The 13,027-nt window shown below is 35.2% G+C and overlaps 1 protein-coding gene across 1 annotated transcript in view; it reads left to right on the forward strand.

The window, feature by feature from the left end:
- Stacl (Stac-like) overlaps nt 1–13,027 on the forward strand; it is a 765,750-nt gene that overhangs the window by 244,114 nt on the left and 508,609 nt on the right. The gene's annotated exons all lie outside the window — the stretch shown is intronic.

Raw genomic sequence — 13,027 nt, forward strand, 5'->3', positions numbered from 1 at the left:
CACCCCTGGCCCACCCTAATGACGATATCTCGAAAAGGCCTCATGCCCACTCCCTCTTAAAATGCTCAGTAACACCTTTCGTTTGATACCCATATCGTACAAACATTCTAATGTCACCCTTGGTCCACCTTTATGGCGATATCTCGAAAAGGCGCCCACTAATGCCCACTCTCTCTTAAAATGCTCAGTAACACCTTTCGTTTGATACCCATATCGTACAAACATTCTAATGTCACCCTTGGTCCACCTTTATGGCGATATCTCGAAAAGGCGTCCACCTATAGAACTAAGGATTACTCCCTTTTAAAATACTCTATCCACCTTTCATTTGATACCCATATCGTACAAACACATTCTAGAGTCACCCCTGGCCCACCCTAATGGCGAATCTCGGAAAGGCATCCACCTATAGACCTAATGCCCACTCCCTCTTAAAATGCTCAGTAACACCTTTCGTTTGATACCCATATCGTACAAACATTCTAAAGTCACCCCTGGCCCACCCTAATGGCGATATCTCGAAAAGTTCGTCCACCTATAGACCTAATGCCCACTCCCTCTTAAAATGCTCAGTAACACCTTTCGTTTGATACCCATATCGTACAAACACATTCTAGAGTCACCCCTGGCCCACCCTAATGACGATTACTCGAAAAGGCCTCATGCCCACTCCCTCTTAAAATGCTCAGTAACACCTTTCGTTTGATACCCATATCGTACAAACATTCTAGAGTCACCCTTTGTCCACCTTTATGGCGATATCTCGAAAAGGCTTCCACCTATAGAACTAAGGATTACTCCCTTTTAAAATACTCATTACTATCTTTCATTTGATACCCATATCATACAAACACATTCTAGAGTCACCCCTGGCCCGCCCTAATGGCGACATTTCGAAAAGGCGTCCACCTATAGACCTAATGCCCACTCCCTCTTAAAATGCTCAGTAACACTTTTCGTTTGATACCCATATCGTACAAACATTCTAGAGTCACCCCTGGCTTACCCTAATGGCGATATCTCGAAAAGGCGTCCACCTATAGACCTAATGCCCACTCCCTCTTAAAATGCTCAGTAACACCTTTCATTTGATTCCCATATCGTACAAACACATTCTAGAGACACCCCTGGTCCACCTTTATGGTGATATCTCGAAACGGCGTCCACCTATGGAACTAAGGATCACTCCTTTTCAAAATACTCATTAACAGCTTTCATTTGATACCCATATCGTACAAACATATTCTAGAGTCACCCCTGGTCCACCTTTATGGCGATTTCTCGAAAAGGCGTTCACCTATAGAACTAAAGCCCATTCCCTTTTAAAATACTCATTACCACCTTTCATTTGATACCCATATCATACAAACACATTCTAGAGTCACCCCTGGCCCGCCCTAATGGCGACATTTCGAAAAGGCGTCCACCTATAGACCTAATGCCCACTCCCTCTTAAAATGCTCAGTAACACTTTTCGTTTGATACCCATATCGTACAAACATTCTAGAGTCACCCCTGGCTTACCCTAATGGCGATATCTCGAAAAGGCGTCCACCTATAGACCTAATGCCCACTCCCTCTTAAAATGCTCAGTAACACCTTTCATTTGATTCCCATATCGTACAAACACATTCTAGAGACACCCCTGGTCCACCTTTATGGTGATATCTCGAAACGGCGTCCACCTATGGAACTAAGGATCACTCCTTTTCAAAATACTCATTAACAGCTTTCATTTGATACCCATATCGTACAAACACATTCTAGAGTCACCCCTTGTCCACTTTAATGGCGATATCTCGAAAAGGCGTCCACCGATAGACCTAAGGCCCATTCCATTCCATGCTCAGTAGCACCTTTCATTTGATACCCATATCGTACAAACAAATTCTAGAGTCAGCCCTGGTCCACCTTTATGGCGATATCCCTAAATGGCGTCCATCCATAGAACTATGGCCTACTCTCTCTTAAAATACTCTTTAATACCTTCCATTTGATACACATGTCATACAACCACATTCCAGGGTTACCCTAGGTTCATTTTCCTACATGGTGATTTTCCTTATTTTGTCTCCATAGCTCTCAACTGAGTATGCAATGTTCGGTTACACCCGAGCTTAGCCTTCCTTACTTGTTTTAATTTTATTTCGAAAATAAATGTTCGTACCCATAAAAGAAAAAAAGTATTAGTCACGTTTATATGTAATGGCTTCACTTGCATGTTTGTTAGTATGGAACTCCCCTCTTAAATACTAGAATAGGGTATCCGGCAGACGTTGTCCTGCCCTAAAATGGATTAGCTTGCATTTAAGAACTCCCCCCTTCCAGTAATGCCTTCTCATCTTAATTCATCCTTTCACTCCCAATCCAACTATCACATCCCCTCCCTCAATACCTCATCATCAGTGAAGCATTTGGCTTTTTATTCGCCGCGCTATCGCCATATCTGCGTAAAGCTCATTCACCTCATCATATACCTTCTTTGATACTATCCGTCAGCATAATGGATAGAACCATGAATCTTTCGGAGAAATTTTCTCTCGAATACTCAAGGGCCACCTCACATTCTTTCGACACTGTCTATTATTCCGAGCCACACATAAGGACAGATATGATGAGCGACTTGTTGAGAGTGATTTTTGTTAGGTCAGAGAGAACTTTACTTTTCATTGCCCAGTCAGTCCAAAGTAGAACCTGTTGGCAAGATTTATTTCCGTTTGCGTCATGCTTCTTTTAAATTTTCCAATAAAATAGCGGGACGGGACTTATTTGTTGTATGCCGACCCCAAACGGCATCTGCAAGGTAGATGAGTTTTCACTGAGAAGCTGTACATGGCAGAAATATACTCAGAGTGCTTGCTAAACCACTTCCCCGGGCCACCTTGCTTAGAAATTTTTTTCTTATTGAAGAAACTTCTTTCTAAAATTTTGATGTTGCTTTTCCCGGCGCGTGAATCCAGTTTCTTTGGTGTGATAGACGGAATAGGCTTCCATCATACCTCGGCGGGCACCACCTGCAATCATTATGTGGCTAAAATGATAAAATGAATATAAATATATTTCAAACTTGTCAGGTATGTATATATATATATATATAGAGATCCTATCGAGTTTTATACGTACTAACGCACAAAAATACATTTTTGTAAAAAAGATAAAAAACAAAATATTACGTGTACGCACTGGTACCCGTCTTATTAGGTACGGATATAATTGCTTGTAATTGGTTTTATTTAGCTTGACTTGACAGGGTGGACGGCCGGGCAGCACGAATTTTGTAATTGAAATTTAAGTAACTTCCCAATAAGCTACAAGCTTGAAACTTGGAATATAGTTCAGAACCCGATGACAATGCAATAATAAGAAAAAAACTCCGATAGGTATTTATGGTCCGATTTGGTTCATATTTGGAACAAACAGTCCGGTAGAAGTGACATCCAAATATTTTGGAGTTCAAGGGAGGACAAGCATACGTGGCACAGAGTCGAGTAAAGTCTTTGGAAGGATTAGGTATTGAGGACGTGGATTGTAACACATTGCCAAGAAAGAGTGCTTGTAATAATGAGTCACGAAATGAGCTAAATAAAATGAGAAATAATAGGCAATTAAATAAATACTAAAAACTTGAAAATAAAATAATTAAAAAAAATTTTAGTTAAACGGTTTTGTTGGAAACAATACTTACTTGAAGTAATAATAATACTAAAAGCTTGGAAATAATTAGATAGGTCCTAGGTACTAATCATCACATTCTTCATCAATCTAGGGCGTTGATCAGACAATTAAATAAAAGCGATGGACGTGTCAAATTTCTATTGATAGTCATATATAAGACCAACTGAACCTTAAGTAGGTTATGCTGCGCCTCACATTTTTAGAAATTTCATTTTTAGAATTTAACTTTGATTGTATAATGGTTGGTTGTACAGGTATAAAGGAATCGAGATAGATATAGACTTCCATATATCAAAATCATCAGTATCGAAAAAAAATTTGATTGAGACATATCCGTCCGTCCGTATGTCCATCCGTTAACACGATAACTTGAGTAAATATGAGATATCTTCACAAAATTTGGTACACGAGCTTATCAGGACCCAGAATAGATTGATATTGAAAATTACGCCCACTTTTATATAAAAGATTTTTAAAAGGGTGGTAGATGAAAATAATAAGCTATATCTTAGCGAAAAAGAGCTTTGTATCAATAGAATTTAACTTTGTAACATTAAATTTGAAAACACTCAAACTTTAAAATGGGTGTGGCACCGCCTCTTTTATGACTAAGCAATTTTCTATGTCTCGGGGCCATATTCGAAGAAAAATTAACGCATCGTAATAAAATAGGTTACACAAATTTTCCTTATAGTAGAAACTATTTCTAGTAAAAATGGGCGGGATCCGTTAAAGACCATGGCAAGATAGATATAAAACAAGTTTAAAATGTTCGTAGACTAGAATAATAAGCTATAACTTAGCAAAAAATAGTTTCGTATCAATGATATTTCACTTATCAAGTTTTACTGTAAGAGGAAATGGGGAAACATGTTTATTTTAAACGGGCGGTGCCACGTGTTATGTAGAAAAGTAATTTATCTGAAATAAAATGTGCAATTGAAGCTCACGCTGAGTATATAATGTTCAGTTACACCCGAACTTAGACACCTTTACTTGTTTTTAGTATAAATTTATTTTAAAATTTTGTTTGGAAAATAAATGTTCATACCCATAAAAGAAAAAAAGGTGTAACTAACACGTTTATATGTAATAGCTTCACTTGCATGTTTGTTAGTATGGAACTCCCCTCTTTAATACTAGAATAGGGTATCCGACAGACGTTGTCTTGCCCGAAAATGGGTTTGCTTGCATTTAAGAAGTTTCCTCCTTCCGGCAATGCCTTCTCATCACTCCCTCTCCCACTCCCAATCCAACTCCCACTATCACTTCCACTCCCTCACTATATGATTACCAGCGAAGCCTTTGTTTTTTTATTCGCCACACAATTGGCATATCTGAGAAAAGATCATGCTCCTCATTATATACTTCTTTTTATATTAGCCGTCAGCATAAAGGATAGAACCATAAATTTGTCGGAGAAATATTCTCTCAAATACTCAAGAGCCACCTCACCTTCTGTCTATACCGTCCATAATTTCGAGTTTTACATCCGGACAGGTGTTTTGAGGGACCTGTTGAGCGTGATTTTTGTTCGGTCAGAGAGAACTTTACTTCACTGAGGAGTTGTATATGCAGAAATATACTCGGAGTGCTTGCAAACCACTTCCCAGGGGCGACCTTTCTTAGAAAAATTTTCTTCTAATTGAAAAACTTATTTCTAAAATTGAGATGTTGCTTTTCCCGGCGCGTGAATCCGGTATCTTTGGTGTGGTAGGTGGAGCAGGCGTCATCACACCACCACGGAGCCACCTGCAATTATTATTTGGATAAAATTACTAAAACTATATTTCAAACTTGACAGTTATGTATATGTATATATATAAAGAACCTATTGAGTTTTATACGTACCAATGCATAAAAATGCATTTTTGTATAAATAGATAAAAAAATTACTTATACGCACCGGTACCCGTCCTATAATTTCCAACTGCGAGTTTTTTTTTCTTTTTTAAGTTTTATTAATTCTTAGATTTGTTCCAAGAGATTCGAAAAAAAAAATGGTTCAAGATATATAACGATTCATGTTATTAATTTCGTGCCGCTAGCGATGAAAAATCGAAAAACTTTTAGAGATAAAAAAATTTGCTTAAGATGATTAAATTCTTGTAATTTTATAAAAAAAAGTTATGGCCACGCAAAACTCAGTAAATAAAAAAGAAAAAGTAGAATTGCTTGTGTAATTTTTATGCTCTACTGAAATATTAATGCGAACAAATCTGTGGAGTTTTGACAAAACAACTTATCTCAAGATAGGAAATATTTTAGATATTAATTGCATGTAATTTTGTCAATTGGTATGCATATTTTGGTCTTACTGGTTTATTTCTATGATATTTAGTTAGAAAGTTACAGTATCCGAAAAATCAACTTAACTCATTTTTTTTCGAAACTGCGTCGGTGAAAACAACTTTTCTCAGTTAAGTCGAAAAATTCAAAAAACTTCAAATAATTGTAATCATTGTAGTTTTTCTATAACAACTTATTTCGATTTAAGGCGGCCATGAAAATAAAAATCGTATTTCACAAAGCAACCTTTTTCCAAATAAATTGTTATGTCAAATTACAATTAATTTTTTTGGCAACTTATATTGAAATAGTTTGTTTTGTGAAATTAGTATCGGGGTAATTTTGAAAAAACAAGACGTCTTATTTTGAAATACGTGCTTTTGTAAAAGTTAAAAGAGTGTTCAATATATTTTTTATCTATAAATAAGTGCTTTTGCCAAGTGCTGTATTGAATAAATTTCAAAAATAAGTGATTTCGGTTACAATAAAACCATTAAAACTAAATATGCAAAGGGGACGCCAGATGGCATATATGGCTAGGAAAGTGTCTAAAAATACAAATCTAGTTAATTTATCAGAACCAAGTGTGTCAAAGCCATATTTTCATGATGATGGATTAGTGTTAGAGCCACTACCTAATGAGACAATGACATCTCTTGACACTGGTGTTATTGATATACTAAATTCATATAACGTGCAACAAAAAATACGAAAAACCGTGAAAGTGATACATAAAGTCCAGAATCTTGTGATAATGAAGATATTTTTTATGAGAACCATCTACTCTGTCGAAATTGAGTTCTACTTCGGAGAATGTCGAAGACAGATCAGTAGTCGCAAGTTATAGTACTAATTGGGATCTACCCGAAGAAAATGATTCTCCCCCAAGAATGAAGGAAATGAAAAAACTTAATAAGCAAAACAAAAATTTGGGTAAAGAGTACTATACTAATAAAAATAAAAAAATGCCAGCTAAACAAATTGAAAGGTTAAAAAAATGCCGCAGGAACTGTCACTTAAAACTAAACTTTGACCAGCAGAAAACCCTTTTTAAAAATTATTGGAGTTTGGGGACTACACTAAACGCCGGCAATTTGTATCAAGTTTAATTGAAGTTGAGGCGAAACATTCTGAAAAATTTCGAAAATCAGCAAATTCTCGAGATCGAAAATATAACTATTTGTATCACCTTGAGATCAGTTCCGCAAGACATTGGGTATGTAAAATGTGTTTCTTAAAAATATTTGGGGAAACCGAACAAATGATCAAAACAGTAAACAAATACAAAGTCCAGCTGGAGTGTGGTGGACTTATTAAGCGAGATCGCCGCGGAAAACACGCTCCATCACACAAACTCTCAATCGAAAAGCATAATGAAGTTTCGGAGCACATAAGCAGCATACCAAAATATCAAAGTCATTATAGTCGTAGACACACCAACATGTTGTACTTCCAAAGTGATCTCAATATTTCGAAGTTATACAATCTGTATGCGGAAAAATTTGATGATCCAGTTTCAAAATCGAAATATTGTGAAATTTTTCGTTCATTGAATATCAAATTCAAAAAGCCGCAGCTTGATTTGTGCAACACTTGCGAGAAGTTTATATTGCAAATACAAAATTCTTTGGACGCCGAAGAAAAATCTAGTCTTAAGTCACTACAAAAAGAGCAGACCTTGCCTATTGTTGTAAGAAAGCCGATAAACAACTATCTGTAGCCGACAAAACTGTCATGATGTTTTCAATGGATTTACAACAATGTTTGCCGACTCCACATATAAATGCATCAATGTTTTTTTTACAAGCGTCCGTTATGGACATATAATTTTACAATGCATGAGGAATCTACAAACAAAGCCCATTGTTTCATTTGGAATGAGACAATCGCAAAGAGGGGATAAAATGATATAGGGTCGTGAATTTTTAAATGCCTTTCAACGGTACCTCCGATGGTCAAACACATTATTTTATATAGTGACTCATGCCCTGGGCAAAATCGCAAAGCCAATATCTGTGCAATGTTCCAAATGGTTTTAAAAAGCACAACTATTGAAACTATTGACCACAAATTTCTTGTAGTTGGTCACACCCATATGGAATGTGACACAGTACATGCCCAAATCGAAAAAAAGAAAAAAAATTCTTCAGGATCTATCCAACATCCACATGATTGGGCAAACCTTATCGCAGCTGCGAACAAAAAGTATATCGTTCACGTACTAAAACAAAACGACTTCTTTGATTTTTCCAGCTTGTTAAAAAATAACTTTAATTGGAAAACAACAAATAGCTCAGGTACACACATACTTTATTTTATCAAAGTCTGAGTGAAAAATCATTTTAGGTGCGATGACGTTTCGAGAAGGCCCTGTCTCAGTAATCTACTATACTATAACTGTATATCTTTGAAGGACTTTATAAGAATTTTCTTAGCGCCCTATGCCAATATTTTTTTAATAACACCTTATTTGTTTCAGCATAAGCTCAAATCATTATCCACGAAAATATGGGATTAATAGAAAAATTATGAGATAGAGCGTTATTAAACGTTTTTCTTAGATTTATCGTTTTCGAACTTGCTGCGAAGATAGATTGATAATACGTTCAACTTCGATAATATCTGTAAAACTATGCGAAGTCGTTTTACTTTTACAAATCTGTTAAGCATTATCATATTATCATAATTTATAGTAGAAAATATTTTCCCCGGGTTCACAAGTTGTCAAAAATGGATTTAAAAATGGAATAAGCAGCACACTGCAAAAATCTCTTTTTGAAATATTCATAAAGAGAAGTTTTCAAACCCGGAGGCAGCATTTTAAACTTTTGATGATATGTATAAATATATACTTCATTTATTCACTTTTAAATTATGTTTTCCCACAGGCGAGAAATTCGAATGGAAAAGATACGCTGGTTGCGGTATAAAAAGTCTACACCAGGCGTATTGCATTATAAGAATTCCTTTGACTGTAATGAAAGTTTCAAGGAGTTAAATATTAATCAAAGACGACGAAAAAATTTGAATTTTTCGTTAAATAAGTGCTACGCAGGACTCCTGGCTATTTCTTCCAGCAAGAAGAAAGACTTGTTGGATGTGTTACCTTTTATAAATACAGAGTTCCACTGTTACTACAAAAATTTAAAAGTTGAAGGCGATTCCGAAGTGGAAGTAGACTCAGATATTGATGAAATCGAAGAAAATTAATAACGAGATTTTAATAATAATAATAAAATTTAATATTTTAAATAAATGCATATGTAACTATTCATAAAAGTTATTGGATTTCCATAAAAATATACTATGTTTTTTTTACGTTTCACCTTATTTCACACTTGTTTGCTTGGCTAAGTCTTACAAAACAACATATTTTAAAATAGGTGGAAATTTTTATCTATTTTATGTAGAAAATAGTTTTGACAAAACAACTTAATTGAAATAAGTACAGGTTTTACATAAAAAAATTTTGACATAACAACATATATAATTTTAAAGGCATTTTAAAGAAAAGTACTGCATTAAAAATTAAGAAATACATTTTAAAATGCGGAGCAAATTTCCTTTTATTATATCCGCTGTATACTTTGCCTTAAATATCTTTCAGTTTTATTCAAATCACATATTTAGCTCTCCTGAAAAGTTGTCAGATTTGAAATAAGTTGTTTTGTCAAAATTCCACAGAAATGCACTCAACCTGCTCACTCACATATACATAAAAAAATATTCACGTTTCTGCATATACATATAGTTTTGTATTTATAGTTTCTGAGAATTTTTGTATGTAGTTGTTGCATTGTTTACTGCATTCATGCTTGTGCTTATCGCATATCCTTTTTTCTGGAATGTGTTGGGCATTTTCTTCCCACATGATTCCAACCATTTTTTTTACCTGCTTCGTGTGCATAACAACACTGTAAATATCTACATATGTATGTTAAGGTTAAAAAAAACAAGTAAGGACGGGACTATCTTCGGCTGTGCCGAAGACTTCATACCTTTCATGAATGGTGCTGAACAATAATCTTATCCCGTTCGTAATCTCCAAATAATCGGATGTGTAAGATAAGAAATATATAGTGAACAGATGTACATACCTAAACGATTTTTAATATAAATATAAAAAAAAACTCCCTTATCTGAACGATCGGTTGTATGGGATATATATTATATATAGCTCTGATCGAAATGATTTCTTCAGGAAATCTTCTATGATATATTAGAATAAATATCACCAAGTTAACGTTTTTATATTGGAAATTAAGGGATAAATTGCCAAAAATCTTTCTATCTGAAAGATCGGTTGTATGGGATATATACTATATATAGCTCCGATCAAAGTGATTTTTTCAAAAAAGCTTCTATGATATATTAAAATATATATCACAGAATTTCACGTTTATACTTTCTAAATTAAGCTAGAAATGGCCAAAAACCTTTCTATCTGAACGATCGATTGTATGGGATATATATTATATATAGATCTGATCAAAGTGATTTTTTCAGGATATCTTCTATGATATATTAGAAATATATCACAGAGTTTCACGTTTATACTTTCTAAATTGCGGTAGGAATGACCAAAATCGTCTTATCTGAACGCTCGGTTGTATGGGAGATATATGTTTCAGTGGTCCGATCAATGTCTAATATAATACAAAAATACATCCTTGTGCCAAATTTCATTGAGATATCTCGAAATTTGAGGGACTAATTTGCATTCAAACAGACAGACGGACGGACAGACGGACATGGCTATATCAACTCAGTTCGTCGCCCTGATCAATTCGGTATACTTAATGGTGAGTCTATCTTCTATATTTCTCAACGTTACAAACAAACATCGAGAAGTGTTGCTGGAAAGTCAATATGCGCATTACAAAAGCAAAGAAAAAACACAATTTAAATAAATTTATAAAAAACTGCAAACTTTCTTTAAAGTGTGAGCGCATCATGCAAATGTGACGTGATAAAATGGAAATGCTTATCAGCTCGTCCGCACAATGCTACTATATTTTGCTTTTAGCTATAAACGCACGCAGATGCATATGTTTAGTTGTTTGTGTTAATGTTTGTGCGCCATTCAAACGAAATGCATGTCTGCTATCGCTCGAGTGCAGCTTAAGATGGCTTAAAATGCATTTACTGCTCCAGCAGATGTTGACATGAGTATTGGAGTGGTGGATGCCATAATTTATCTGCATTGAAGCAGCCATATAATGCATTTACCTCGAAATATGTAGATATGCTCTTCAATACCCATTGCTATTGCCAGAAACTCGAGTGCAAAATTTTAAAATAACCAACCCAACCTTTCTTTAAGCTTATCGCACTGCGAGTTGCTTAATATTAGACTGGCCTGTACCATGATACAAATATTACAAAGTAAAACCGGTGAGAGCCGAAATTGCGTTTAACCAAATTTTTAATTTCTCACCGCTCTCACTTTTTTATTTTTTGTTTTGATTGTATGTTTTTCATAAAAAAAATCAAACATAAAAAATTTTTTTTTTGATTTAACTTTATTATATAAAACATTTTTACTTGCAGCTTTTGGTTTTTTTTTGTAATTATTTTAGTTGGGAAAGCTACCATAGCGATCATGTGCAATGCAGAATCCGCCCTGCACTATGCGAAATATAAGCAACGTGGTGCAAGGGCGGCAGAAAGCGAACTTCTTCACAAACAAATTAAAAGGCCACCACCCAATTCGAGTATAATGCTTAGCTTTTAACGAAGGGCATGGTTTTGTACGGCGGCCTGTGCACTGATACGGGGACCAGATTTACAAAAAGCTCACTTGCATTCCCGCTAGCAGCCTGCACTCTTGCAGAGTTAACATAAGGCCACAAATGTAAAGGACAGTCATATGAACTAGAACAGAACAGGATCTAGCTCGCAAATGTATGCACACAACCTCAATGGCTTCCTCAAAAATGTTATGCTCGGTGAACCTTTCCAGGCATTGCTGAAGAAAGCGCACTTCCTAAGAAGACGTCTGTCGTCTTGCCTCGACTAGAGCAGCCCCTGTGCGGATTATCCCCATATGACGTAAAGGTAAAGGGTCTATTCAAGGGTGATGTGATAAAAAAAATCAATTCTTATGGCCTCATTGCAACTGCTAATTTACTTAACCATTACAAAGCTTGAATGAAAGCTTCTTAAGCATATTGTTTGATGTCATTCGAGCGCTGTTATCTGCTTGACATTAAGATCAGGTTTTTCGACTGAGCGCCAAAATGGAAAAAGGTGTCCCTTTTATCAGTGTGCTGGTAATGGCAAGTATGCTGCCCCATTGTAGGGTCTCCCTGCAAGACCACGTGCAACCTGATTAAACAAAGAGGATGGGTTTTTCCTCCAAATTTAGAAAGAAAAAACCAAATAGTAAATATTTTAAAACAACTTTCGATAAACTTATTACAATTCTTTTATCTGACTTGCTTGCCTTATTACTCATACGCCGCGGTGTACTGAATTGCACTAGTAAACAATATCTATATGTCATGCCTTCTTCCTACTTTCAGTGACTATAAATTTAAAAGTCCCTTAAAAATATCTCGTAACCCTCCGATTAGCGGTGAATAAATTCAACACATATTACCGTTGTCGTCTGGCCAGACAAAATTTTACACTTTGAACTTTATCCACAAATATTTGAATTTTTATTTAAATTTTGAAGAAAACTCGTCGCACACTGTGACAAGCTTGAATTTTTATTGATAAATTTTGAAATGAATTCGATCTATGAGGTCTTTTAGGCTATGCTTGTCTAGCCAGACCACAATGCCAAAATGTGACATAATCAACTTTGGCACAAAAAGACAGATAAAATATAAAGAAAAAATATCGATTTGGGAATTATTATAAAGACCGCCTCTAAACTTAGAAAGTCACTAAAGTTATTCACGAAAATAAAGCCTTCTCGTCTGGCCAGACGCCACAATCTATCGGAGGGTTAATCTGTTTATATTACTAATTGTCAATATAAACGAATCAAAAATAATTAAGTGTCATATTCAAAAATGTTTTGTTCTTTCAGCAAAAAAAATTATTGCCTTCTTGT

Source organism: Eurosta solidaginis, chromosome 3, assembly GCF_040869045.1.
Source record: "Eurosta solidaginis isolate ZX-2024a chromosome 3, ASM4086904v1, whole genome shotgun sequence".
NCBI classification, from domain to species: domain Eukaryota; kingdom Metazoa; phylum Arthropoda; class Insecta; order Diptera; family Tephritidae; genus Eurosta; species Eurosta solidaginis.